At 34.4% G+C, this 25,363-nt stretch overlaps 2 long non-coding RNA genes across 4 annotated transcripts in view; one reads left to right on the top strand and one right to left on the bottom strand.

Annotated features, from left to right (window-relative positions):
- LOC140636627 (uncharacterized) overlaps positions 1-25,363 on the bottom strand; it is a 47,658-nt gene that overhangs the window by 6,257 nt on the left and 16,038 nt on the right. For all 3 annotated transcript variants that reach the window (XR_012033851.1, XR_012033852.1, XR_012033850.1), the window contains one exon: positions 10,767-10,870. This is a non-coding gene — a long non-coding RNA (uncharacterized lncRNA). The remainder of the gene's footprint in view (positions 1-10,766; positions 10,871-25,363) is intronic.
- The window catches only part of LOC140636629 (uncharacterized), a 142,082-nt gene continuing 140,411 nt past the window's right edge, over positions 23,693-25,363 (top strand). The window contains exon 1 of the long non-coding RNA XR_012033853.1: positions 23,693-23,935. This is a non-coding gene — a long non-coding RNA (uncharacterized lncRNA). The remainder of the gene's footprint in view (positions 23,936-25,363) is intronic.

Below are 25,363 nucleotides of genomic sequence, written 5' to 3'. Positions count from 1 at the left end.
TACATCTTTCACAGAAATTAACTTGAAATGGATAAATAAAACAAAAATTATAAAAAAATTATAAAACTTATAGAAGGTAATACAGAATAATACAATATAGGAGAAAATCTAGATGACCTTGGGTTTGGTGATGATTTTTTAAAAAATATATATTTGTTTTAAAAAAAAATTCAGTATTGTTAATATACAGTGTTATATTAGTTTCAAGTATACAATATAGCAACGCAACATTTCTACACATTATGATTCAGTGCTCAATTATGACAAATATACTCTTAATCCTCTTGAACTATTTCACTCATCTCCCCACACACACTTCCCCTCTGGTAACCATCAGTTCTCTATATTTAAGAATCTGGTTTTTTTGTTTCTCTCTCTTTTTCTTTGATTGTTTTGTTTCTTAAATTCCACATGTGAGTGAGATCATATGGTATTTGTCTTTCTGTGACTGACTTATCACTTAGCATTATACCCTCTAGGTCAATCCATGTTGTTACAAATGGCGAGATTTCATCCTTTTTTAAACGGAGTAATATTCCATTACACACACACACACACACACACACACACACACCACCTTCTTTATCAATTCTTCTGTTGCTGGATTCTTGAGCTGCTTCCATATTTTGGTACAGTGAACATAGGCGTGCATGTATCTTTTCAAATTAGTGTTTTTGTATTCTTTGAGTACCTATCCAGTAGTGGAATTACTGGATCATATGGCAATTCCATTTTTAATTATTTGAAGAACCTCCATACAATGTTCCACAGTGGCTGCACAAGTTTGCATTCCCACCAACAGGGCATGAAGATTCCTTTTCCTCCACATCCTTGTCAGCACTTGTGGTTTCTTGTGTTTTGATTTTAGTCACTCTGACAGGTGAAGGATGATATCTCATTGTGATTTTGACTATGATTTTGCCTTGCATTTCTCTGATGACTAGTGATGTTGAGCATTGTTTCATGTGTCTGTTGGCCATCTGTATATTTTCTTTGGAGAAAAGTCTGCTCATGTCTCCTGCCCATTTTTAAATCAGATTGATTGGGGTTTTATTTGGCATTGAGTTGTATAAGATGTTTATATATTTTGGATAGTAACGCCTAATCAGATATATCATTTGCAGATATCTTCTCCCACTCAGTAGGTTGTCCTTTTGTTTTATTGATTATTTCCTTTGCTATACAGAAGTTTTCTACTTTTATGCAATCCCAATAGTTTATTTTTGCTTTTGATTTCCTAGGATACATATCTAGAAAAATGTTGCAATTGCTAATAACAGAAAATTATTGCCTGTGCTCTCTTTTGGGATTTTTTTATGGTTTCAGATCTCACGTTTGGGTCTTTAATCCATCTTGAGTTTGTTCTGGAGTATGGTGTAAGAAATTAGTCCAGAATCATTCTTTTGTATGTACTTTCCAGTTTTCCTAACACCATTAGTTGAAGAGACTGTATTTTCCCATTTCATATTCTCGCCTCCTTTGTTAGATTAATTGACCATAAGGGTATGGGTTTTTTTCTGGACTTTTTATTTTGTTCTATTGATCTATGTACCAGTGGTATACTGTTTTGATCACTATAGCTTTGTAGTATGTCTTGGAATTTGGGATTCTTATACCTCCTGTTTTGTTCTTTTTCAAGATAGCTCTGGCTATTCTGGGTCTTTCATGGTTCCATATAAATTTTAGGATTATTTGTTCCAGTTCTGTGAAAAGCACTGTTGGTATTTTGATAGTTATAGCATTAAATGTGTTGATTTTTTTTGGGTAATATGGATATTTGAACAATATTTTGTTCTCCCAATCCATGAGCGTGGAATATCTTTCCACTTGATATCATCTTCAATTTCTTTCCTTGATGTTTTATAAATTTCAGAGCACAGGTCTCCCACCTCCTTGGTTAAGTTTTTTTTAGGCATTTTATTATATTTGGTATAATTGTAAATGAGATTGTTTCCTTAATTTCTCTTTCTGCTGCTTCATTTTGGTATAATAATTACAACAAATTTCTGCACATTGATTTTGTATCCGGTGACTACTAAATTCATTTATGAGATCTAACTGGTTTTTGGTGGAATTTTTTGGGGGTTTTTGATATATAATATGTCATCTGCAAATAGTGAAAATCTTACTCCTCACTTATCACTTTTCATGTCTTTTATTTCTTTTTCTTGTCTCATTGCTGTGTCTAGGAGTTCCTGTACTATGTCGAATAAAAGTGGTGACATCCACTGTCTTGTTTCCGACCTTAGGGGAAAAGCTTTCAGTTTTTCACCATTGAGTATGTTAGCTGTGGGTTTTTCTTATATGGCCTTTATGACGCTGATGTATATATTCCCTCTAAACCTACTTTGTTAAGGATTTTTGTCATGAATAGATGGTTGTGCTTTGTCAAATGCTTTTCTGCAAACTCTACTGAAGTAATTATATAGTTCTTATGCTTTCTCTTGTTGATGTGATGTACCACACTGATTGATTTCCAAATGTCAGACCACCCTCACATCCTGGGGATAAATCCCACTTGATCATGTTGAATGATTTTTAATGTATTATTGGTTCAATCTGCTGTTATTTTGTTGAGGATTTTTTTTTTTTAATCTATGCTCATCAGACATATTGGCTTATATTCTCTCTCTCTCTCTCTCTCTCTCTCTTTGTAGTATCTTTATCTGGTTTTAGTATCAGGGTAATGCTGGCCTGGTGGAATAAATTTGGAAGTTTTCATTCTCCTCCTCCTCCTCCTCCTCCTCCTCCTCCTTCTCTTCTTCTTCTTCTTCTTCTTCTTCTTCTTCTTCTTCTTCTTCTTTCTTTCTCCTTCTTGAATAGTTTGAAAAGGATAGGTATTAACTCTTAAAGTGTTTGATAATATTTGCCTGTAAAGCCATCTCATCCTAGACTTTTGTTTTGGAGAATTTTTTGATTACTGATTCAATTTCATTGCAGGTAATCTGTTCAAATTTTCTATTTCTTTCTGATTTCATTTTGAAAGGTTTTATGTATCTAGAAATATCTAGATACATACATTGTCTAATTTGTTGGCAAGAATTTTTCTTAATATTCTCTTATAATCCATTGTATTTCTGAATCATTACTTGTTATTTCTCCTCTTTCATTTCTGATTTTATTTGAGTACTCTTTTTTTTTTTTCCCTTGATGAGTTCAGCTAATAGTTTATAAATTTGTGAATCTTTTCAAATAACAAGTTCCTGGTCTGTTGTACTGGTTTTTTATTTGTTTCCATTTTATTTCTTTCTGCTCTAATCTTTATTTCCTTTCTTTTTCTGGGTTTGAGTTCTGTTCTTTTTCTCACTCCTTTAGGTATAAGATTAGGTTCTTTATTTGAGATTTTTCTTGCTTCCTGAGGTAGGCCTGTATTGCTCTAAATTTTCTTTGCTACATTCTAAAGATTTTGGACCATTGTGTTATCATTTACATTTGTCTCCATTTATTTTTTGATTTTCCCTTTGATTTCTTGGTTGACATTCATTTTTTTTAGGAGCATGTTATTTAACTTTCATGTTTTTGTGTTTACAGATTTTTTCTGGTGGTTGACTTCTAACTTCATGGTGTTGTAGTCAGAAAAGAAGTATAGTATGACTTTGATATTTTTTAGTTTGTTAAGCCTTATTTTGTGGCCTAACATGTGATCTATTTCTGAAGAATCTTCTATGTACACTTCAAAAGAATGTGTATTCTTCTGTTTTAGGATAGAATGTTCTGAATGTATGTTAGTATACTAGGTTCAATTTACCATTCAGTAACATTATTTCCTTGATTTTCTGTTTGGATGATTTACCATTAATGTAAGTGGTGTATTACAGTCTCCTTTTATTATTGTATTACTATTGATTACTTCCTTTATGTTTGTTGATAGGTACTCTATGTATTTGGGTGCTCCCATTTTGAATACATAAATATTTACAATTGTTATATCTTTTTGTTGGATTATTTCCTTTGTGATTATTTGGTGTCCTTGTTTGTCTCTTGTAATCACAAGTTTGTTTTAAAATCTATTTGTTTTAGGGATCCCTGGGTGGCACAGCGGTTGGGCGCCTGCCTTTGGCCCAGGGTGCGATCCTGGAGACCCGGGATCGAATCCCACGTCGGGCTCCCGGTGCATGGAGCCTGCTTCTCCCTCTGCCTGTGTCTCTGCCCCTCTCTCTTTCTCTCTCTGTGACTATCATAAATAAATAAAAATTAAAAAAAAAAGAGTCTATCTAAAAAAAAAAATAAATAAAAAAAAAATAAAATAAAATCTATTTGTTTTAAATGTTACTACTCTAGCTTTATTTTTCACTTCTTTTTGCATGATAAATGTTTTTTCCATCCTTTCACTTTGCATGTTTCTTTAGTTCTGAAATAAGTCTCCTATAGACAACATATAGATGTGTCTTGCTTTTCTCCCCGTTTTGTAAGCCATATTTTTTAAATTTTATTTTTAAAATTTATTTATTTGAGGGAGAGAGGTAGGGGGGAGAGGGAGAGAGTTGACACAGACTCCCTGCTGAGTGCAGAACATGACCCATGAGATCACTACCTGAGCTAAAACCAAGTCAGACACTTAACCAATTGATGCCCCATTAAAACAAACAAACAAACAAACAAAAAAACAATTATTTATTTTAGAGAGAGAGAGAAAGAGAATCAGCCAAGCCTTTTGATTAGAACATTTAGTCTATTTGCATTCCAAGTAATTGTTATTAGATATGTATTTGCTCCCATTTTGTCACTTGTTTTATGGTTATGTTTGTAGTTCTTATTTGTTCTCTTGCTCTCTTCTGACATGGTTTGCTGTTTTATTTTGTGAAATAACTGGATTCCTTCCTTTTTTTGTGTATCTCTTACTGGGTTTTGATTTATGGATACCATTAGGTTCATATGTAACATCTTATGCATGTAGTTGTCTATGTTAAGTTGATGATCACTTAGGTTTAAATCCATTCTAAAAACACTTAACTTTCTACTCCCCTCCCCCCGTTTTAGCTGAAGAGTGTCATACTTTACATCTTTTTATTTTGTGAATCCTTTGACTGATTTTTATAGATATATTTAATTTTCCTGCTTTTGTGCTTTCTACTTTTCTCACCCCTGCTTATAAACTTTCCTTCTCATTGAAAGAATCCCCTAAACATTTCTTGTATGACTGGTTGAGTGGTCATAGCTCCTTTAGTTTTTGTTTATCTGGGAAATTCCTTATCTTTCCTCTTCTGAATGACAGCCTTACTGAATAGAATATTCTTGGTTGCAGGTTTTTTTCTTTCAGCATTTTGAATATATGATGCCACTTTTTTCTGGCCAGCAAAGTTACTGTTGAAAAATCAGCTGATAGTCTTATAGATTTTCCCTTGTTTATAACTCTTTTATTTTCTCTTGCTGCTTTTAAATTTATCTTATCATTGTGTTCTGCCATTTTAATTACTGTGTGTCTTGGTGTGGATATCCTTAGGATGAATTTGTTGGGGGCTCTCTATAACTCCTGGATCTAGATTTCTGTTTCCTACTCCAGATTAAAGAATTTTTCAGCTATTATATCTTCCAATAAATGTTCTACTCCTTTGCTTCTTTACTCCTGCAATTCTTATAATGCAAATGCAATCCCTGTTGTTATGCTTGATGGTGTCACTGAGTTCCCTGAATTTATTTTCATTCTTTAATAGTCTTTTTTCTCTCTCCTGTTTAGTTTGACTGCTTTCAACTACTTGGTCCCCAAGTCACTGACCTGTTCTTTTGCTTCCTTTAGTCTACTATTTATTCCCTCTAGCATATTTTAAATTTCAGCTATTGAATTTTTTGTGTCTGTTATGTTTTTTATCTGTTTGTTGAGGGTCTCCCTGTAACCCTCCACTCTTTTCTCAAGTTCAGGGAGTATCTATATGACCATTAATTTATATTATCTGATAGGCATATTACTTATCTCTGTTTCATATAGCTCTCTTGCTCTGATTCTGTCCTGGTCTTCATTTGGGGCGTATTCCTCTGTCTCCTCATTTTGTCCAAGTCTCTATGTCTGTTTTTATGTGTTAGGAATGTTGGCTATACCTCCTGTTCTTGTAAATGTTGCCCTTATGAAGAAGAGGTAATATAGTGCCCTATTTATCAGAACCTGGTGCTTCAGAGATATCTCATATGGTTTTTGCTTGCACACTACTGTTATGGCTGAGTTGCATTTGCCTTCAGTCCAGTCATCTTCAATGGTCCTCTTTGCCCGTTTCAGGCATTGTTTTGTCTCTGTGTTGTTAGTGCACCAGTCTGGCGCCACCTTGGATTTGAGTTAGGTCATACTAGGTATCTATCAGAACTGCAATTGCCCCAAATAGCATGGTGCTCTCCCTGTTTTGCCCCCCGGGGAAGTTTAATTGGTGGTTGTGGCCTACAGTCAAACCAAATGTCTTCCTTTAGCCCACTTCTGGGGCTGCAGTTAGACTGATGTATATGGTTATCTTCCTCCTCTCCCTGGGGCAGCAGTCACTTTGGAGTGGTGCTGTCCTTTGTCAGGGTGGCTTATACAATGCCATGCCTGTGGCACCTCTTTGGATGTCTTCCTGCTGAGGCCAGGTTGCAGGTGGCAATACATGTGATGTTAGCAAGGTTTGCACAGGTCTTCTTTAGGAGGGGAGCTTCAACTCCCCTGGAAAACTCTTGCCACTTCCAGGCTGGAGGGAGCAGGTTTACACAAGACTACCGGGATGGGGTGCACTGTTAGTAAGCTAAATGGATAGTGTTTGCACTGCACTGGTTCTTACAGGTGTCCATGTATCTAGACTGGGTGTGGGGGAGGAAAATGGCATTTGCCAGCTCTTTTGTTCTTGGAGAAGTCTCTTTAAGATCCATGCCCCATGCAATGTAGGCTCTGAGATTGGTAAACAAATCTCTCTCCTATACCCCAGGCATTTTTCAAACTACAGCTTCCATGAAAGAAAGAATTGATAAGCTAGACTTCATTAAAATTGAAAATCTCTGTTCTGCCAAAGACAATGTCAAGAGAATAAAATGGCCAGTTACAGACTGAAAGAAAATATTTGCAAAACATGTTTGATAAAGAAGTTATTCAAAATATACCAAAAAAGCCTCTTAAAACTCAATAATAAAATCACAATCCAATTTCAAAAATCAGCAAAGACCTTAACAGACACCTCACTGAGGAAAATACAGACATAGCAAATAAGCATTTATAAAGATGCTGCTAATCATATGTCCTTGGTGAAATGCAAATTAAAGCAATGAAATACACTATATAATTATTAGAATGGCCAAAATCTGGGACGCTGACAACACCAGAAGCTGGTGAAGATCTGGAGCAATATGAGCCCTTATCCATTGCTGGTTAGAATACAAAGTAATATAGCCCCTTTAGAAGACAGTTTGGTGATTTCTAATAAAATTACATGTGTTCTTACAATACAATCCAGAAATTGTACTCCTTGGTGTTTTCTCAGAAAAGTTGAATATTTATATCAAAGTGTAAAGCCTACAAACAAATATTTGTGGCAACTTTATTAATGATTGCCAAAACTTGGAAGAAACCAAGATGTCCTTCAGCAGTGAATGGATAATAAACTGCTACATCCAGAGAATAGAATATTTTTCAGCACTAAAAAGAAATGAGTTATCAATCCTTGAAAAGACATGGATGAGACTCAAATGCATATTACTACATGAAAGAAGGCAATCTGAAAAGACTTCATACTATGTGATTCCAACTATGTGATATTCTAGAAAAGGTAAAACCATGGAGACAGTGAAAAGATTAGTGGTTGCCAGACATTAAGAAGATAGGATGGATAGGGAGAGCACAAAGGATTTTTAAAATACTCTGTATGATACTGTAATGGTGGCTACATGTCATGATATATATGTCCAAGCCCATAGAATGCACAACACCAAGAGCAAACCATAGTGTAAACTGTGGATTCTGGGTGATAAGAATATGCCAATGTATCTTCATCAACTGTAAGAATTGTACTACTTTGGTGGGGGATGTTGATAATGAGGGAAACTATCAGTGTGTGGGGTGGAAGTATATGGGAAATCTCTATACCTTTCTCTCAGTTTTTTTATGAACTTAAAACTCCTCTAAAAAATAGTATATTAGAGAAAAAAATTTTCAGTTGTAGGTTTAAAGTGACACTGCTTAACTTGTGCGTTGATTCAGAATTTGTAATTCATATTAGTTTAAAGCTATTAAAAAGTCTAGTCACTTAAAAATAACCTAAGATTAGATTAAAAGATTGAATACATAACTTAAAGAAATAGTAATTTAACCTTGCAAAAATCACCTTAAAAATAACTGCCAGACTTAAATTTTATTACATAAATTTTGTGACACATTGGATGTTTACAGGTTTCTGCACAATGTAATAAGTTAAAATCAAAGACAGGAATAACTCTATCACTGTTCCCTCCATAATTGATGTGTAAGCCATTAAAAGTGACCATTTCCAAACATAGAAGAACCTGTAATTATAAAATAATTTAATTTTTTGCTTAGCAGGATTTTTTTAAATTCTATTTTTTTCTTTCTAGTAGCTTTAGAGTTTGCAAGTATTTTAAAGAAATACTCTTCAACTTAAAAATCATTTATAAAATGATAGATATGTACCAAGTTTGTAATCAACAGGATTATGCTGTCTTATAACATTTTAGAAAGTTTTTTTATGTCTCTAGCTCATGTAATAGTTTCTTCTTCTTCTTGAAAACTAAAATCTGTTTTCACAATCTGTTTATCTCTAATTTAAGTACAAGATTTCTTGCAGTTTTTTTTTTAATTATGACGGCAGTAGAATGAGATGAAAATGTGCCATATCACCACTTACTATAATATTCCCACTATATTTACATATAATTCCCCAAATTATATTTAGATATTGAAATAAAATGTTATTGAAAAAAAGTGATATTTTAATGTTATTGGTTTTAAATTTGTACAAACTGTTTTTTTTTCCCCAGGTTAAATGACTGACAAACCTCTTCAAAATAGCAAATCTTAAATGAGCTCTCCATTATAAAAAATGTGATCATTATTTGAGCACTGCAGCAGCATAATAGATAATAATAAGGGGTCAGAATTAGCTTTCTTCATCATAATTTATATGCCTTAATGAGAATGGTCAACTTACTAGCCATGACATTTAATATAATTGGAAACATTCGATTATCACATTTACATGTAGTAAATAAATATGGATAGTTTAACTGTTGAACATAAAAATGTTATACAAATATTTAAGAATTATGTTAATGTCTGCACTGAAGCTCATATTATAGAACTAGTACAAGAAAAAGGCAAAAGGAAAAAAAAAGAAAAAAGGAAGTTTTATAGAGATTAGAATTGGCATGCCCTTCAACTGTTAGAGTTCATTTTTCCTTTAGTTAAAAAGAATCATTTGAATAAAATACATAAATATTAAAAAGGCAATTATGCTTTGTTACCAGGACGACAGAAATGAAGCACATGATAAAATAATGGGAATAATTTACAGCTCAGTGGGACAACCATAGGACAATAATCTAATGGAAAAGGCACATTTATTTAAAAAGAAAATAAGATCTCTTATCTAAGCTCATCTTTAATTTCAACATTAGTGCACCAGATGATAGTAAAGAACCCCACATTTCAAATCTTTCAAAGATGTTTTCAGTAATTCATGGATGATTAGGAAGTAACATAACTGCTTTAATGCAAAGAGATTTCCCTGAATAGATTAGCAATTCCATTCTATTTAGGAAGAAAATGCTTTCACTTCCCCAGAAACCACTTGGTTCTGTAACAAATGATGGGTCCATACAAAATCCTTTAGACTGCAGGTAGGTCTGACCCAACTGTTAAAATTCCACAGCTATCCTTACAAGGGTGTAGTATGAACACCCAAATATAAAACCTCCCCACTTAGAGCCTCAGAAGGTAGAAAATACTTTCAGCCTACGTAAAAGGGTACATTTAAAATTAGCTTAATCTGCCATCTCTTCTGATGATAGCTGATAAATATTTTGAATAAGAATCCAGTAGTCTGGGAAATGTGATTCACTTGTAATTCAAGACCAAATGAGTATAACATAAAACTAACATCAAGAAAAAGAATTGCAAAAACCTGACTGGAACTAATAGTAGGTCTCTCATAATGTATACTTATCACTTTAATCAACAACACAAACCTAAACTGGGCTCTGGCTCTTTTTATAAACTTTGACCACAATTATATGACAAAGACTGCTATCTGTACATATCGTAAGTAGCCACAGCAGCATAAAGAGAACTCCATACCTTGGAGAATTCATCCAAATTTGAAAATGTGTTTGGGGGAGGGGATCATGAAAGAGGCCCTCAACATTCTTTTATTCATGAGATCATTGACTGCATTTTGATTGGAGACTAATGGCAGCTTATTTTCAAGACATTATTAATCCATAAAGAAGGAAGTTAGCCAGAGGACAAATACAGCTGGGGTTCACAAGTATGGACAGACTATGAGGGCTGGCACAAAGGGGAATGTTTATTTGAGTAATGATGCATGTCAGATTGTTTTTTTGGCCTATCCCTGGATTCCAGCAGAGAAAAAGAGCTGTAATAAAAATAGGTGAAATGAAAGAACTCTATCACCATATGTCAGTTTAAGAAAATAAGAGAAAAATCCAGTTCTGTTTTGTGGCTTACTAATGGACAGCAACATAATTCTGTGGGGTAGGATTTATGGCAAGAATGTGCTCTATATCGGCTCAGAATCTATCTATATAAAAGCACCCTCTACAACATTAAAACAAGAGAAATTTACCTGAATGGTCAGATTGTTTGAGAGTCTGGACATCACCCTCAGGAGTGACAGAGGATATCACAGTGGTGATGAAAGGTCACCCAGAAATGGCAGACAAGACATGGCTGTGATAGAAGAAAATGTAAATTGTGACCTTTGGAGAGGCCATGCAAAACTCTGCTGACCTACCTGAACCTGAATGGAAGGACTTAAGTGGAACAGGTTTCAGAGACTCAGAGAGGGGGGTCTGTTGTTATCAGAATCTCACTCTATCTTCAGTCTAGTGTGCCAGGAGTGAGAATAATGTGAGATAATTTAGACTCTTTAAAAGTACTTCCCGTCTTGAATAATCTGGTGCTTTGTAACTTTTGGATAAATTAGTCTAAATAACTAAATATATATAACCAATATATAAATGTAAAACTTTATATATAAATATAAATAAATGCAAAACTTATATAAATGCAAAACTTAGGAAGAACAACCACTAATTTTATTGAAGAACAACCACTAATTTTAATGCACATTATTACATTTGATCTTCATATCAACACTTGTAAGATAGATATTAATGTCCCCATTTCTCACATGAAGCTAAGAGAGTTTAGATAGTTTGTCTGGGGAATATCCACTGTGCAAATCTATAACTGGTTCTGGTGTCTTTGTTTTGTTACACCATGGTACCATAGAGAATCCTAGAAGAAAATTCCATCTCTGTTTGCAAAAATCAATATTTACAATTCCACATGAATGCACAGGTAGCACATTTTAAAAAGGCTACTTTTGCTTAAGAAATAATTGTATTTCCTTCTTTTTATGTTTTCTCATCAAAAACTTGAAATGTGAGAACAGTTAATACAATCTTGGTTGACCTTAAGATCCTTTAGGATTATTTTGTGATTTGACTTTCATGAACAAAGAGCCAGTGAAAAAATACAAAACAAACCATTGAATGTGTAATGGTGCTGACAAGCATCTTGCCTGGTTCCCTACCCTTAGGAGACTGTCATCCCATTTCATTGTCAGTTTATAAACATCATTGCTAAGTGGAAAGCAGAGATAATTCATTCAGTTCACTTAGGAAAACCTTGAACTTCAGGTCACCTAAACTAAATCTGTTTAAATCTCAGAAGTAATGAGAGAGCAAACATAAAATTATAGAAAATTCTAATGCTATTTTCATCGCAGGGAGTTCAGAATTACATTATGCAAGGGAATATAATTAACTCCACTGAATTCTACCCTAAGTATCATGTTAGAAGTGTAGGATTTATTATTAGCATAAATAGAACAAAAGCACAAGCCTGAAGTTAAATATCAGCGACATTGCCATCAATGACCAATGGGAAAGAAACAATCTTGCAAAGGAATGACAGGTGGTTAAAAGTCAAAGGAAGTGGTGAAAGCTGTAATTAAAACCATAAACTGTAAGTAAAAGAGCATGTAAACTACAGATCCATTTAGTCTATGGGTGAAAGAATAATTATATCAAGCTAAATGAAGAGCTCTTGCTTTCTTGCAAAGCTCAGACTAGAACACTTAAGGAAACTTCCCAACAGGAGCCAGAAAACCATTTTTTAATCAAGGCTGGCCTGATTCATTGATTTCTAGTAAGAACCTACATTTCCCAAATATTACCTTCCCCATACATGCAGGATGAGGTAAATCATATATCTCCTTCACAGATATGTGAAAAGACCAGTAGAATTAAATAGTTGAGAATATATTTGGCAGAAAGACAATACAGTACAACTGCATCTCTACTGGCATAACAAGGCGTGGTGGAAACATGATACAACTGTGGGAAGAGTGAGACTGGAAACCCTATTTCCAAATTTGTCAGGAAACCAAGTAATTTCCACAGTGGTCAGTGGCTCAGTATCTTACCATCTACTAAAATATTTTTAAACACAGTTCTCTACCTATTCAAGTCAGCTTCCCAATTTAACAACATCACCAGTTTCATACAGTAAGAATCAGATTTTTTAAATTAATGATTCCTGTGGGCACCTGGGTGGCTCAGTCTGGTAAGTGTCAGCTTTTGGCTCGGGTCATGATCTCAGGGTCCTGGGATTGAGCCCCTTATGGGGCCCCCTGCAGTGGGAGGCCTGCTTCTCCCTCTGCGCCTCCCTGCTCTTGTACTCTCTCTCTCTCTCTCAAATAAAGTCTTTTAAAAAATTATTAATTCCTCTTGCTTCACAAGAAATCTATTGCTACTATCCTATTTCGTAAGGAAAGAGCTGCAAATTCTCGAAGGGAAACAAAGAACAAATGTTTTCTGAATAATAATGAAATTAACACTTTTGGAATTTCCTTCTCAAAATGTCATGCCTCGATATTATAATTTACAAAGTAATCTATTTACTTCATAATTTATTTGCCAATTCTTCCAAGTCATTTCCAAGATATACGGTTGCTTTGACAGTGACCTGAAAGCCACCCATGTTGTCTGCAGATGTTTTGTCTGGCCTGGGTGGTGAATCTTTTCATAGGACAAAAAGTACATTTCTGGTTCCCATTAATCCAGTGGGATTAGAATTTGGCCCTATCTACATTTAAATCACCTGCCTGGATTCTGAAGGTTCTTGAGTTTGCACCAATGGGTGCAACCAGAACCTGAAAACAGTCCTAAATCCCTATTAACGGAAAGGATCCTAAGTCGTAAAGCCCATTAAATCCACATAATATATTTTGAACAGATACTTTCCTACTTTTCCTAATCTTGAATGTGTTGCAACTTCTATTTTATTCTCCAGTTTATTATTTCCGGTGTATGTAACAGGCATGAGGGTAATTTATTTTCCTTCTCAAATTAGAAGTCCTTTTAGGGAGTGTAAATTTGAGCATGACTAGCCCAGCTCTCCTCACTGACCCACACTGACCCACCCACCACCAGGGCAGCCTCTCTCGCACCCTAGCATCCCTTAGGTCTTAGCCTAATTTAAAAGTACCTCTATTTATGGTAATGCCGTTTAATTTTTTTTTACAGTTTTGGAATAACACTGATTCACATATTTTCTTCTATGACTTTGGGTTTATAGATTTTAAGTTGATGGTTGTAGTTCTATTTTACTGCTAAAGCATCCTCTACATAGTTTTTATAGATTTCTAAAGAATGGAAATAAATTCCTTCACCAAGTGATGGTCAAAGTTATTGAGATGTTTTGCTTCTTAGAATAACACTTCTTTTCTCTATCTGCAGTCCTCAGACTAATTCAAATGTTTAGGCCAGTGGATCTGTGCTTTTCCTGGCTTTGATTTACAAAAACCTTGGACTTTAGAAGAAGAGAAATCCGCTGGCATAGACAAAGCATTTCATGACACATAAAGAGAGAGCTAGATTGTACCTTCTGCCAAAGTTTATCATGAATGGAAAACACACATGCTCACGCATACACACGCCTTCCCTAATCTAGGGAGAAACAAGAAGGAAAGTGAGAGGGGGAAAATTAGCACATAAACATCAGGAGGGCCAGTGTTCTGGTTTATTGACACAGAACTTAGGTTACAGAGCAGGGATGAAAGATTTCTAGGCCCAAGAGTAGCATGAAAGTTTTATGATGTTCATATCCTGCAGGGTGGTAGATATAATCTAGAACTCCACTAGAACTAAAGAGGCACTGGGACAGAAACAAGAAATATCTCAGGGGCGCCTGGGTAGCTCAGTCGAATGAGTGTCTGACTCTTGGTTTCTGCTCAGGTTGTGTTCTCAGGATCCCCGGATCAATCCCCAAATCAGGCTCTATGCTTAGTGGGAGATCTACCTGAGAATCCTCTCTCTCTCCTCCCCTCCTCCCCTATCCCTCCACCTACTCACATGCTCTCTCTCTCTCTTTCTCTCACTCTGTCTCTCTAAAATAAATAAATCTTAAAAAAAAAAGAGAGAAATATCTAAAAAAAGAAAAGAAATATCTAAGGAGCCACCTGTATGTACTGAGGACCAAGCAGTAGATAGTGGACATCTCCCCAGATGCAGAAGAGTAAGTAGCCCCTCCCACAAAGCTTTAGCACTATAAAAACTCCCTCTTTCTCAAAATATTTAGTCCAACCTTAGGAAAAGACAGTTGTCTTGGCTAAGAATAAGTTTATGCACATCTGAGTTTTTATAAAGTTTCATATCTAGAATATAATTAATAAACGAAGTAAAAAATATTTTAGTATTACATACTGTTAATCATATTCTAGATAGGAAAAGGTCTGCAAAAACACTCAACTCAGATGTGCACAGTAGGATTTAGTAGTTATTTTTGCTTTCTAGTTACATCTGTATTGTTGGCTTCCAATGTACTATAGAAGCTAATTCACATAAGAAAATAGTATTAAACAGGAATATAATACCATTTTCAATACTCTTCATGTATTGGTGGTAAGGGCTTGAGGCTAGTAGTAGGCAATATATATCAGGTTAATGAAGTTAGTATGATCCAAGACATGTAGATATTAAATGTAAAGTATAGTATTATTAGGTTTGAACATTTAACCAAGCACTAAATCTTGAGAGTACAACTCTCACTATCATCATACGCATGGAGTTACAACATTTGGGTCCACTTACTCTTTGCAAATGAGGTGCCTTACTTCTTGACTTCCAAAACCTTTAAGCAATCTATTTCTTATAACATGAATCAAAGGTTTATTCGATGTCTTCTGAACCATCTGGGTGAGTTAAGGGTAAAAGAATCTAAAATGTATGTATTCATTTCATTTAAAATACACATGGGCTTATAAACCAATTGAAAATTACTTGGCATGGACCTAGAGGAACTTGGCAGAAAACATTTCCCTGAGCCTAACACTTTTGACTAAGTCCAAATGCAATAATAATAAAAAAAATGCCCACATCTTTAGTCCTGAATTGGCAAAATAGGCCAATGATAATTAAGGAAAGAAAATACACTGAAATAAATTTGAAATAGGTATCTTTTCAAATGAAATGTAACTTGTGGATAGTCTTATACATTTTTTTCTTCAATAATAGATCTTAACCTTTCAGGAATCATCTTCTAGCGTCTGACTATATCTGGGGGGACTTTCGCATGCTTTTGTGAATGAAGTGTTTTTTTCCTATTGTCATTCTATGACTGGCCTGTCAAACCTGAAAGTAGTGCTAGGTGCCCTTCTCCTTCCTATGTACATACATGTACATGTATGTGTGAATACATACACATGAGTGCACATGGGTACCTACAAGCATATATATGTCTAAAAATGAAAAATGTCTCTCCCTCCAATAAATAAAAATGACTCTGTATTTGTCTTTTGGAATATTATGATTATATATATGCAGTATGCTTCTAGACTACTGACAGAAGCAGCTAACACAATTTTTTAAAATGTTTCCTTCCAATAAACATTGCCAGATAAAATGCAGGATGCACAGCTAAATTTGAATTACAGATAAACAGAAAATAATTTCTTTAAGTGTAAGTATGTCTCATGCAATATTTGGGACATGCTTATATACAAAAAATTCTTTATCTGAAATTCAAATTTAACTGCGTGTCCTGTTTTTCTTTCTAGATGTGACAATTCTATGCCCAACATCTCCTAATGGATATATTTAGGAAAGAGCATGCTTCAATAATTAAATCGTTCTCACACTCCTACTATGTGGCCCTGAAGAGGGTCTGGTATCTCTCTCGTACTCTAAGAACCCACAGATCTCTCCAGATGACTACATTCCAGTCAGGGGAACATAAGACTGACATGTGAAGAATGCAATATAGGTTAATGCTAATGTATGTCAACCATCTCTAAATGATCTGTTTGTAGGTGAAAAAAAATTAATAAGACTACTTGAATTTAAAGAAGTTTTCACAATTGAGAAGCACTTTGAAGGAAATGAAGGTACATTCTGGAGAAGAGGGTCCAGGCTGAAAATTTAGAGGAGAGAATGAGTACAATATGTTCATGACACATTGCAGGTGCTCAAAATGGAAACAATTAATAGTAGTCAAAGATGCTTAACTAAAATCTGAAATATACATGTATATATGTCAACACTTCTTTTCAATCATTTTTAAAAGATGTTGCTTTTCCTCACAAACACAGTCACAGACCTCCAAACCTTGTAGTCTTTGACTTACCAATACTTATCTAAACCCGGATTTCAGATCATCAAGAGTATAGACTCTGTCTCCTCTTTGTATTCCCAGTGCTGAGTACAATGCCTGGGCACAGCTCAACAAGAGCTGGCAGAACAAATTAGAAAAAAGAGAAGAAAGGGAGGGAGGGTAGAAGGGAAGGAGAATGAATTCTTCAAGGCAAGAGGATATCATAGGAGTTCTAAAATTAAACTATTATTTCAATTGATACATTTGTTTATATTTTTAAGGAATAAAAAGTAGGAACTGAATTTCAAAGACACCAATGTCATACAAGCAGGAATTCTGCTACCCTTTTCATCCACTTATTTTGAAGAATGTTACTCTAAATAGAAACAATAATGCAGGCATTTTAAAAAATATTCAGTAAGTTTCCAGGAGGGCAATTCTCTTCATATTGCTTTCAGAAATCACTCTTTTGCCATAAACAAAAAGTAAAAATTAAATAAATGTGTTCAGAGATTAGAGACTAGTTATGATGAAGTATTTTGAAGTGCAATTTCTAGGCATTTCAAAATATAAGGATCATAGAGTAAATGACTTTGTGCAATTTTCATTGAAGATTCTTGAAATTCACATAGATCTGTGTTTGCCTTCTAAGAGATAGCTTGTTGTGGTATATTGATGTCAGCCTCAAGTCTAAAGGTCACTGCTGTTGCTGACAAGATACAACATCTCACTGTCAGTCAGTGAATTTTTCCATTAGGATGAAGGGGATTTGAATATTTTCCCTGCTTTGCAGGTTTTCAATCTCAAAATCATTATTTTACCATATACATATATTTTTAAAGATGAATATTGCTTTCCTTCCTTTTCCTCCTGATTTCTATCAGGTTATTAGTAACTCCCTTCAGTACTGGTACTAGTTAGATAAAGCCAGGTGATATACCAAGATTTCCCTTGCTACTGATCCACCATGTGGATTTTTAATAAATATAGAAAACTTTTAGGAAATGAGACACGAGGACTCTACATCTTGGCAATGTCAGAAAGTTCCTGCCCATGGCTTCCAAACACAGAGATTGACTGCTTTTGCCCACATGAAAAATCTGAAAACTCCTTACTAGACATTTTCACAGGTAAGACTAACGTAGGATAGCAAACCCATGATATCTGAGCCTAAAGATAATGGGAAAAAAATCCTGTCTCTTATTACCCAGGCCAATGCCTACCAGTTTCACCATCCGGAGGCACAGAATTAAATCCATGTTACACAAAGATAAGTATTACATAGACCTCTTTTCTTTTTGGATAATGATTTTATAGGATTCATATAAAATCATGCAGGCTTTTTTTTTTTTAAGTCAAGAAATACAAAGTGCAGAAGAATAATTTTTTAAAAATCCACTAGAATCTCATCATCAAGAGAGAAAAATGAGACAGCATCATCCCTTTGTATGCATGTATACTGAAAAATAATGTGTAGATCAATAAAATTTATTTTCTTAAAATGAGGTTATATCTGTGTATTTTATTAAAATGCATTATTTTCAATATTTTTTGAATTTTTAGGATAAAATTGAATCAGAAAAAAACAAAAAGTTTTGGATAAATGCTTCCATGTTTAAAAATAACCAAACAGACTCTAATGCCTTAAGTATTCCTTTTAAGTTAAGAAGGAAAGATTGTAATGGACAATATAAAGCTGGAACCATTCTATTTTTTTCTCTCTAAATTTCAATATTATGTTATCAAAATGGCTCCTTACTAGAAAGGATAAAAAATCAGCACCCATTATTTTTTCTTTCTTACCACCTTTCTGATTTAAAATGGTATATTTTTACTTTTTATTTATCAAAGTCCATAACACTTGTATTCTTTTCTGTAGGCATAAGGCTCTCAGTTGTTTATAGCAGTTTTACATCTGAGTGAAAGCTGAATACTTACTAATCGTTCATTTTTCCAATTCCATGCCCTATTCCTGATTTTTGCATTTTTATCCTCTCCTGGTTTGCTGGCTTGAGACAGAAAGCAGGTTTTCAAGAGGGATTAAGTGTTTCCCCTGTGTTTAGTAATAATTATCTGCCACTTTTATACATATAAATGACCTTTGAACTTGAATTACAGGGGCAACCCACGTGGCTCAGTGGTTTAGCGCCGCCTTCAGCCCAGGGTGTGATCCTGGAGACCCGGGATCGAGTCCCATGTCAGGCTCCCTGCATAGAGCCTGCTTCTCCCTCTCCCTGGGTCTCTACCTCTCTCTCTTTTACTGTGTCTCTCATGAATAAATAAATAAAAAGTATGAACTTGAATTATACATTGGTCTTTTTTTTTAATATTTTCTCCTTGGAATTTTGTAGATAATTGCTTCATCTGATATTAAATCTCACTATGTGAAATTCTGAGGCAAACTTGGTTTTTCCTCTTTCATATTTCACTTGTTCCTTTACCTGTGTGCAAAAAAGTTTCCTCAGTCATTTTGAAATTCAATAACTAAACAAGAACATATCTCAATGTGCACTACTTTGCATCAATTTTTCATAGAATATGACATGACCTTTTACATTTTCAAGATCAGTTCTTTATCCACAGTAAGATGGAAAATCTACTATATCTAGAGGCATTCTTTTTCAAGTGTTGCATATCTGACTGAGAAATAACATACTTAACCATCTGATACATTCTTTCTGTCCTTTACATCTTCCTAACTGTTCCAATATCAATATCTTTGCCTTTTTTTTCTTCTGCATTCAAAATAATAATCTCATGACTTTCTTCCGTGGCAATTGAGTTGCATCCTCAACTTTTCTGATCCCATTTCCCTAATTAATTTATTTTTCCAGTTAATGGTGTTGATTTGTTTGATTTGTTTCTATAGCTCAAAAATCTCATTCTTTTTTTTAAAAATCTCATTCTTTATTAATGTACCTTTCAAGTTTTATTCTACAGAATTAAGTCTTTGCTAAATTCTTCTAAAGGGGGAGAAACTCCTAGGAGTGAGGTTTTTTTATTTGTTTGCCCCTTACTTACTTGAGTTTATGAACAAATATGATTCTTTGCTTCTTTATCTTTTGCCTGCTAGATTTTTCCTTCTTTCCTTCTTTCCTTCCTTCCTTCCTCCCTCCCTCCCTTCTTTTCTTTCTTCTTTCTTCCCTTCCTCTTCTTTCATAACATGTTTTCATAGTTGTCATCCAATTGAGAACACAGCTAGGACTGGGAATAATTTGTTAGAATACTTGAAATATTTGCTAGCTAGTTAGATTTATTAAAAAACTGTATTTGAAAAAAAATGTATTTGGTGGGGAGCACCTGGGTGGCTCAGTCAGTTAAGGATCTGACTCTTGATCTTGGCTCAGGTCATGATCTCAGGGTGGTGAGATTAAGCCCACCCTCAGCTCTGTGCTGGGTATGGAGCATGTTTAAGATTCCCTCCCATCATGCACATATGTGAATGTGCTCTCTCTCTCTCTCTTTCTCTCCCTCTTAAAAAAGCCAAAAAAAAAAAAAAAAAAAAAAACCCAAAACTGTATTGGGATTTCACTTCATTAGTAGGTGGCTGTGCTCTGTCCAAGGGGTAAAGCAACACATCCAAGTTTCATGATAAAATTTCTTATTTTATCATGGATCTACTGAAAATGCAAAACCTGGTTGTTTTTCCCCACCAGTGCGTGGATCTTCAGATTGTATTTTATGTTAAAAGACTTCAGTGTTCATTCCCTCTGTTTCTCTCCTCCTCTCCCTAGCCCTCCTACTGCCTATGTACATATTTGTTCTCTCTAAATTGTGGTATATTAGTAATAATTTATTGGATTTTTTTAATGCATCATATTCCCCTCTACTATGTGGGATTTGGATAGCAGGGTTAGATACTTCATCAAGGCCTTCCTGAATGGTATGATATTTTCTTTGACTTTTGTGCTTTTAGAGTTTATGGCATGAGTTTGAACTTCCTTGTTTGGTTGCTGTTGGGGAATTTTTGTCTGTGTATCCTAATTATTTGTGTATATGTATATGTGTGTGTATTTATTGGATTTAGCTTTAGGAAGTCAAGAATCAAGTTTCACTCTGACAAGTTTTAACAAATTTTTATTATAATGTTTTCTAAATAGTATAAAATTATTACATTAATAATTTCTGTGAGTCTTGAAAATCCATAAATTAACTCTTAGATCTACAAATTCAACAAAATTAAAATTTAGAATAACAATTTAATGCTATGGATGATGCTTTCTTCTGAAATGGCATTGCTGCTCAAAATACATTATGTTGACTACTTCATCATAGGTTCTTTGATTTTGATGAGCTGATACTGTCTAGGTCCAGGAAATGGCTTAATTCTCCCACTCCTTTTTTCTATGGCATTTCCTTGATGTGAACGTATGTGTTAAGTACCCTTCCTTATTGGTGCTCTTATTCATTATTTTATAAGTTTGATGTCACAGAGACTGTGAACACTAAACTCTCTTGGAAGTATTTATTATAATGAGGTCTAAGATAAGAGTGAAGGGAATTATTTTTTTAATTTCATTGAAATGGAAACACAATACTCCAAAAATTATATAGACTTCTCACATGCTACAAAGAATATGGGTGCCAGTATTTTATTTTTTAATTCTATATACCTCTAGAGCTATGTAACCAATAGATGGTTCATCTGAATTGGGATAGAGCATTGTTCCAGTGTCTTCATCAATTCCATTTGCAAGTATGAGCTATACAAGTCAAGTGATGATGATAAAAAGAAAAGAAAATTAGCTATATATTGAAACTCAGTCCCACATAGGAGTTTAGGATTTTCATATACTATAGTATATTCTAAAGCATTTCAATTTACATGTATATTTTCTTTTTAAACTCTTGGATCCTTTAAATTTGTTATCTCAGTGTTTTCATGTTCATATCTATATAATCAGCAACATCTTCCTTCAGTAAGGGGAAAGTGAAATTCTTTTGCACTAGAGTCATTTTTTATATAGTTCTAAGAAAAAGGAAGAGAAGAAGAAAGAAAGAAAGAAAGAAAGAAAGAAAGAAAGAAAGAAAGAAAGAAAGAAAGAAAAGGAAAGAAAGATCCGAGGATGGAATTATGTTGTTGTTGAGCCTCTAATTTTCCTATGAATGAATTGTAAAGTAAGCAAAGGGTGAGGAGGAAGTGCCATATGCTCTTTTTCCAGAGAAATGTGTCTTAACAACAGATCAGAAGTCACCTTTAAATGCTGACTACAAAGAAACCTCCAGTTGCTTATTCTGCAGAGGCAATTTTTGCTTTCTTTTTGCTGAGCTGCCAAAAGGAGAATATCTAAAAATAATTATTTCTGCCAGTTGAGTAATTAATGATGGCCTTACCAAATGACAATTTTATTGAATGGCATTAGACAAGATGAATTAGATTTTTATTAAATGGTATTCTCAACGTTTCAAGGACTCCATGAATGCCTCATGGAGAGTGTTCATGCTAAATTAGGGAAAAGTGTTTTTACTTTTCATGTTGACAACAAATGTTATGATAAATACAATTATTTTTCTATCAAAATCAACAAATTTATATTACCTCACTTTGGTACTATTATTTATATCATGCCTAAAATTATTAGAGAATACAAATTACTATTTGGATACTTATTCTTGCTGATAGACCTAAACCAATCATTCTTCAGCTTTTTATGTATTAGAACTCTTCTAGGCATCTGTGTCCTTGCCCTTTCCATCACTTCCCTTGCTTCCATAAGACTTGCACCAACGATAAAGGTGAACTTTTTGTTTCTCAGCATCCAGACTGACCTGGCTTCCTATTTCTACCTCTCTGCACATTCACTGCTGAAGACACATGAAAAGGAATGAACACTAGAATCTATAAATATCCTTCAAGGAATCCAACAGACAGTAGTTAAATAGATCTATGACAATAAACTGCTGCTATTTTAGAAAACATGTGCCAGCTTCTAGAAAGCAGCCTCTGCCTTTCTCTCTCTCTGATCCCCTATTACTTACCCTGGGAACTCTTCTGACCTAGTAGTCTTTCAATGCTGGAGTGCTGCAGAGCTCAGTTCTGGGCCCTTGCCTTGTTTTCTGAGTGATCTCACCAAATCCCATTGTCTTTAAAATACCATGGATATGCTGACAACCTCAAATTGTAGAATTAGAGCCCAGAGCTCTATCCAAACGCCAGTGTATTTATATACTCTACAGGCTACTGAACATCTCCACTTGAATGTTTAATAAACCTTTAAAAACTTACAATCTCTAAAAATGAACTCCTGATTTTCCCTGACAAATCTGCGCCACTTGCTGATTTTTCACATCTCAGTTAATGGCAAATGATGAGAATAATTATTGAAAAAAAATTTTATGTCGTTTTGTTTCTTTCTCTTACACAATATAGTCTATGAGGTAGTCATGCCAGCTCTATCTTGAAAATATATATACAATCCAACCATTTTTCACATCCATCAGTACCATTCTAGTTTGGAACACCCTCATATTTCACCTGCAATACTGCAACTATTTCATAACTGATTTATTTCTTTCAGCCCATTGTCTTTTCTACACAATCTATACTCAGTACAGGGGCCAGAATGATCTGTTTGAAATGTAAGCCAGATAACGTCACTTCTCTACTCCATGCCCTGTGATAGCTCAACATTTTATTCTGAATAAGTCATAAAAGTCCAATTTAATTGACTCTCTTTTGTGACCATCTTGCTTATATCTCACATTTTCTCACACTCCACATCAGTCACACTGAATCCTTACTTTTTCTTAAACCCAGAAAGAATGTTCCCACCTTGCTCTATTCCATTTATCTGGAACAGTGATCTCCTGAATATTCCCTAGGCTCTCTCTCTCCCTCCCTCCTGTTCTTTAAGTCCTTTGTCATCTTTTCCATGAAGCTTGTAATGACCTCACAATGCAACGTTGCATTCTCTTTCCACTTCTGACTGCAGAACACTGTTCTCTTGTACTTTTCTTTTTATCTACCTGCTAACATACAATACATTTTACTTCTTATTTTTGGTATCTATTTTTTTTTTTTTTGCATATCCTATTAGAATGTAAGCTTCTTGAAAGAAAGAAACTTGTGTTGGTTACTGAGCAGCGATAGTCATTTTCACCAATCAGCATGTTCTCCAGATAGGATATCCTGACCAGGTAGGTTTCTTCCTTTTACCTGAAAGCAAACTTGTCTCCAGGTGCAGATTCAATTGACCTGATAAATAGAGCTAACTATCATACGAGAGACCTCCCTGGACTGAATATTCTCCTAATCTACTTACTGCTGAAATTTCCACATCACAGTGTCATAAAAAGTAGTGGGGAAATTTGGATATCTAATATTATTAATATCATTACATTTCCTCATGTGGGAATACACTTTTGGTAATGGTGCATGCTTCCAGTATGCACTCATATATCAAGCTAATTTTATTTCACTTTAATCTTTGTATTTTTACTACCATAAGTATATTTGCTTTTTTGACAAAATATTTTAAATATGAATAATGAACTCAGGTTGCTTACACATAGAGATACAGAATGAAATAAGCAGCAGCTAAAAATCCTATCTTATTCAAGACTACACTAATGATATACTTAAAAGTTTTTTCTTGAAAACTTGGGATTTGTGGGCACCTGGCTCAGTTGGGTAAGCCTCTGCTTTCAGTTCAGGTTACGACCCCAGGGTCATGGGAGCCATAGGGGCATGAGCCTCCCTGCTTAGTGGGGAGTCTGCTTCTCCTTCTTCCTCTGTGTGTGGACTCTCTCTCAGATAAAAAATAAATAAATAAATAAATAAATTAAATAAATAAATAAATAAGAAAGAAAGAAAGAAAGAAAGAAACAAATAATAGACTTCTTACTTAATAGCTGTGAATTGATAATTTCCTTGTGGTTTTGATTTGCATTTCCCTGATGATTAGTAATGTGGAGCACCTTTTCATGTACTTATTGGATATTGGTATATTTTTAGAAAGAAAGAAAGAAAGAAAGAAAGAAAGAAAGAAAGAAAGAAAGAAAGAAAGAAAGAAAAAAGAAAAAAGAAAAAAGAAAAAGAAAAGAAAATGGGATTTCAAAGCATAGCTTCAATATTGCATGATGCTACTTGGCAAGTAAACTTTCTACAGAATTGGAAACTTCAGAAATTCTAACAATGCACTAATTTTAGTTTTTGAGTACTAAAATTTATGCTCACTGTTTACTAGGAAGTAGCCTTAATCTTTCATAAAATAAAAGTCTATGGAATTGTATCTATGTAGTGTAAGAAACTAAATAAGGAATTGTGTTTGAAATCCATCAGTAGCTCATGTACAGGGGCATAAAGATATGAAAATCAATGTTATAAGAAGTTCCAGCTTCTTTCTGACTGACACGGTCATTTGTTGTCAGTCACAAATATAACCAATCCCACCAGTAATGGTGGCTCACATCAAGCTGCTATGAAGGAAAGAGAGTCTGCATGTTTATGCACATTTTCACTTTCTGTCACTTCACCCCTTCAACTTCTTCCCAAACTGTGGCCCTCTGTAACAACACAATAATTGAGAACTAGGACTATAGAATTTTAAGGAAGGAAAACCTAAA

Source organism: Canis lupus, chromosome 7 (assembly GCF_048164855.1).
Source record: "Canis lupus baileyi chromosome 7, mCanLup2.hap1, whole genome shotgun sequence".
NCBI classification, from domain to species: domain Eukaryota; kingdom Metazoa; phylum Chordata; class Mammalia; order Carnivora; family Canidae; genus Canis; species Canis lupus.
Note: the sequence above shows the minus strand (reverse complement) of the source record. Positions and strands in the feature narration are given on the sequence as shown.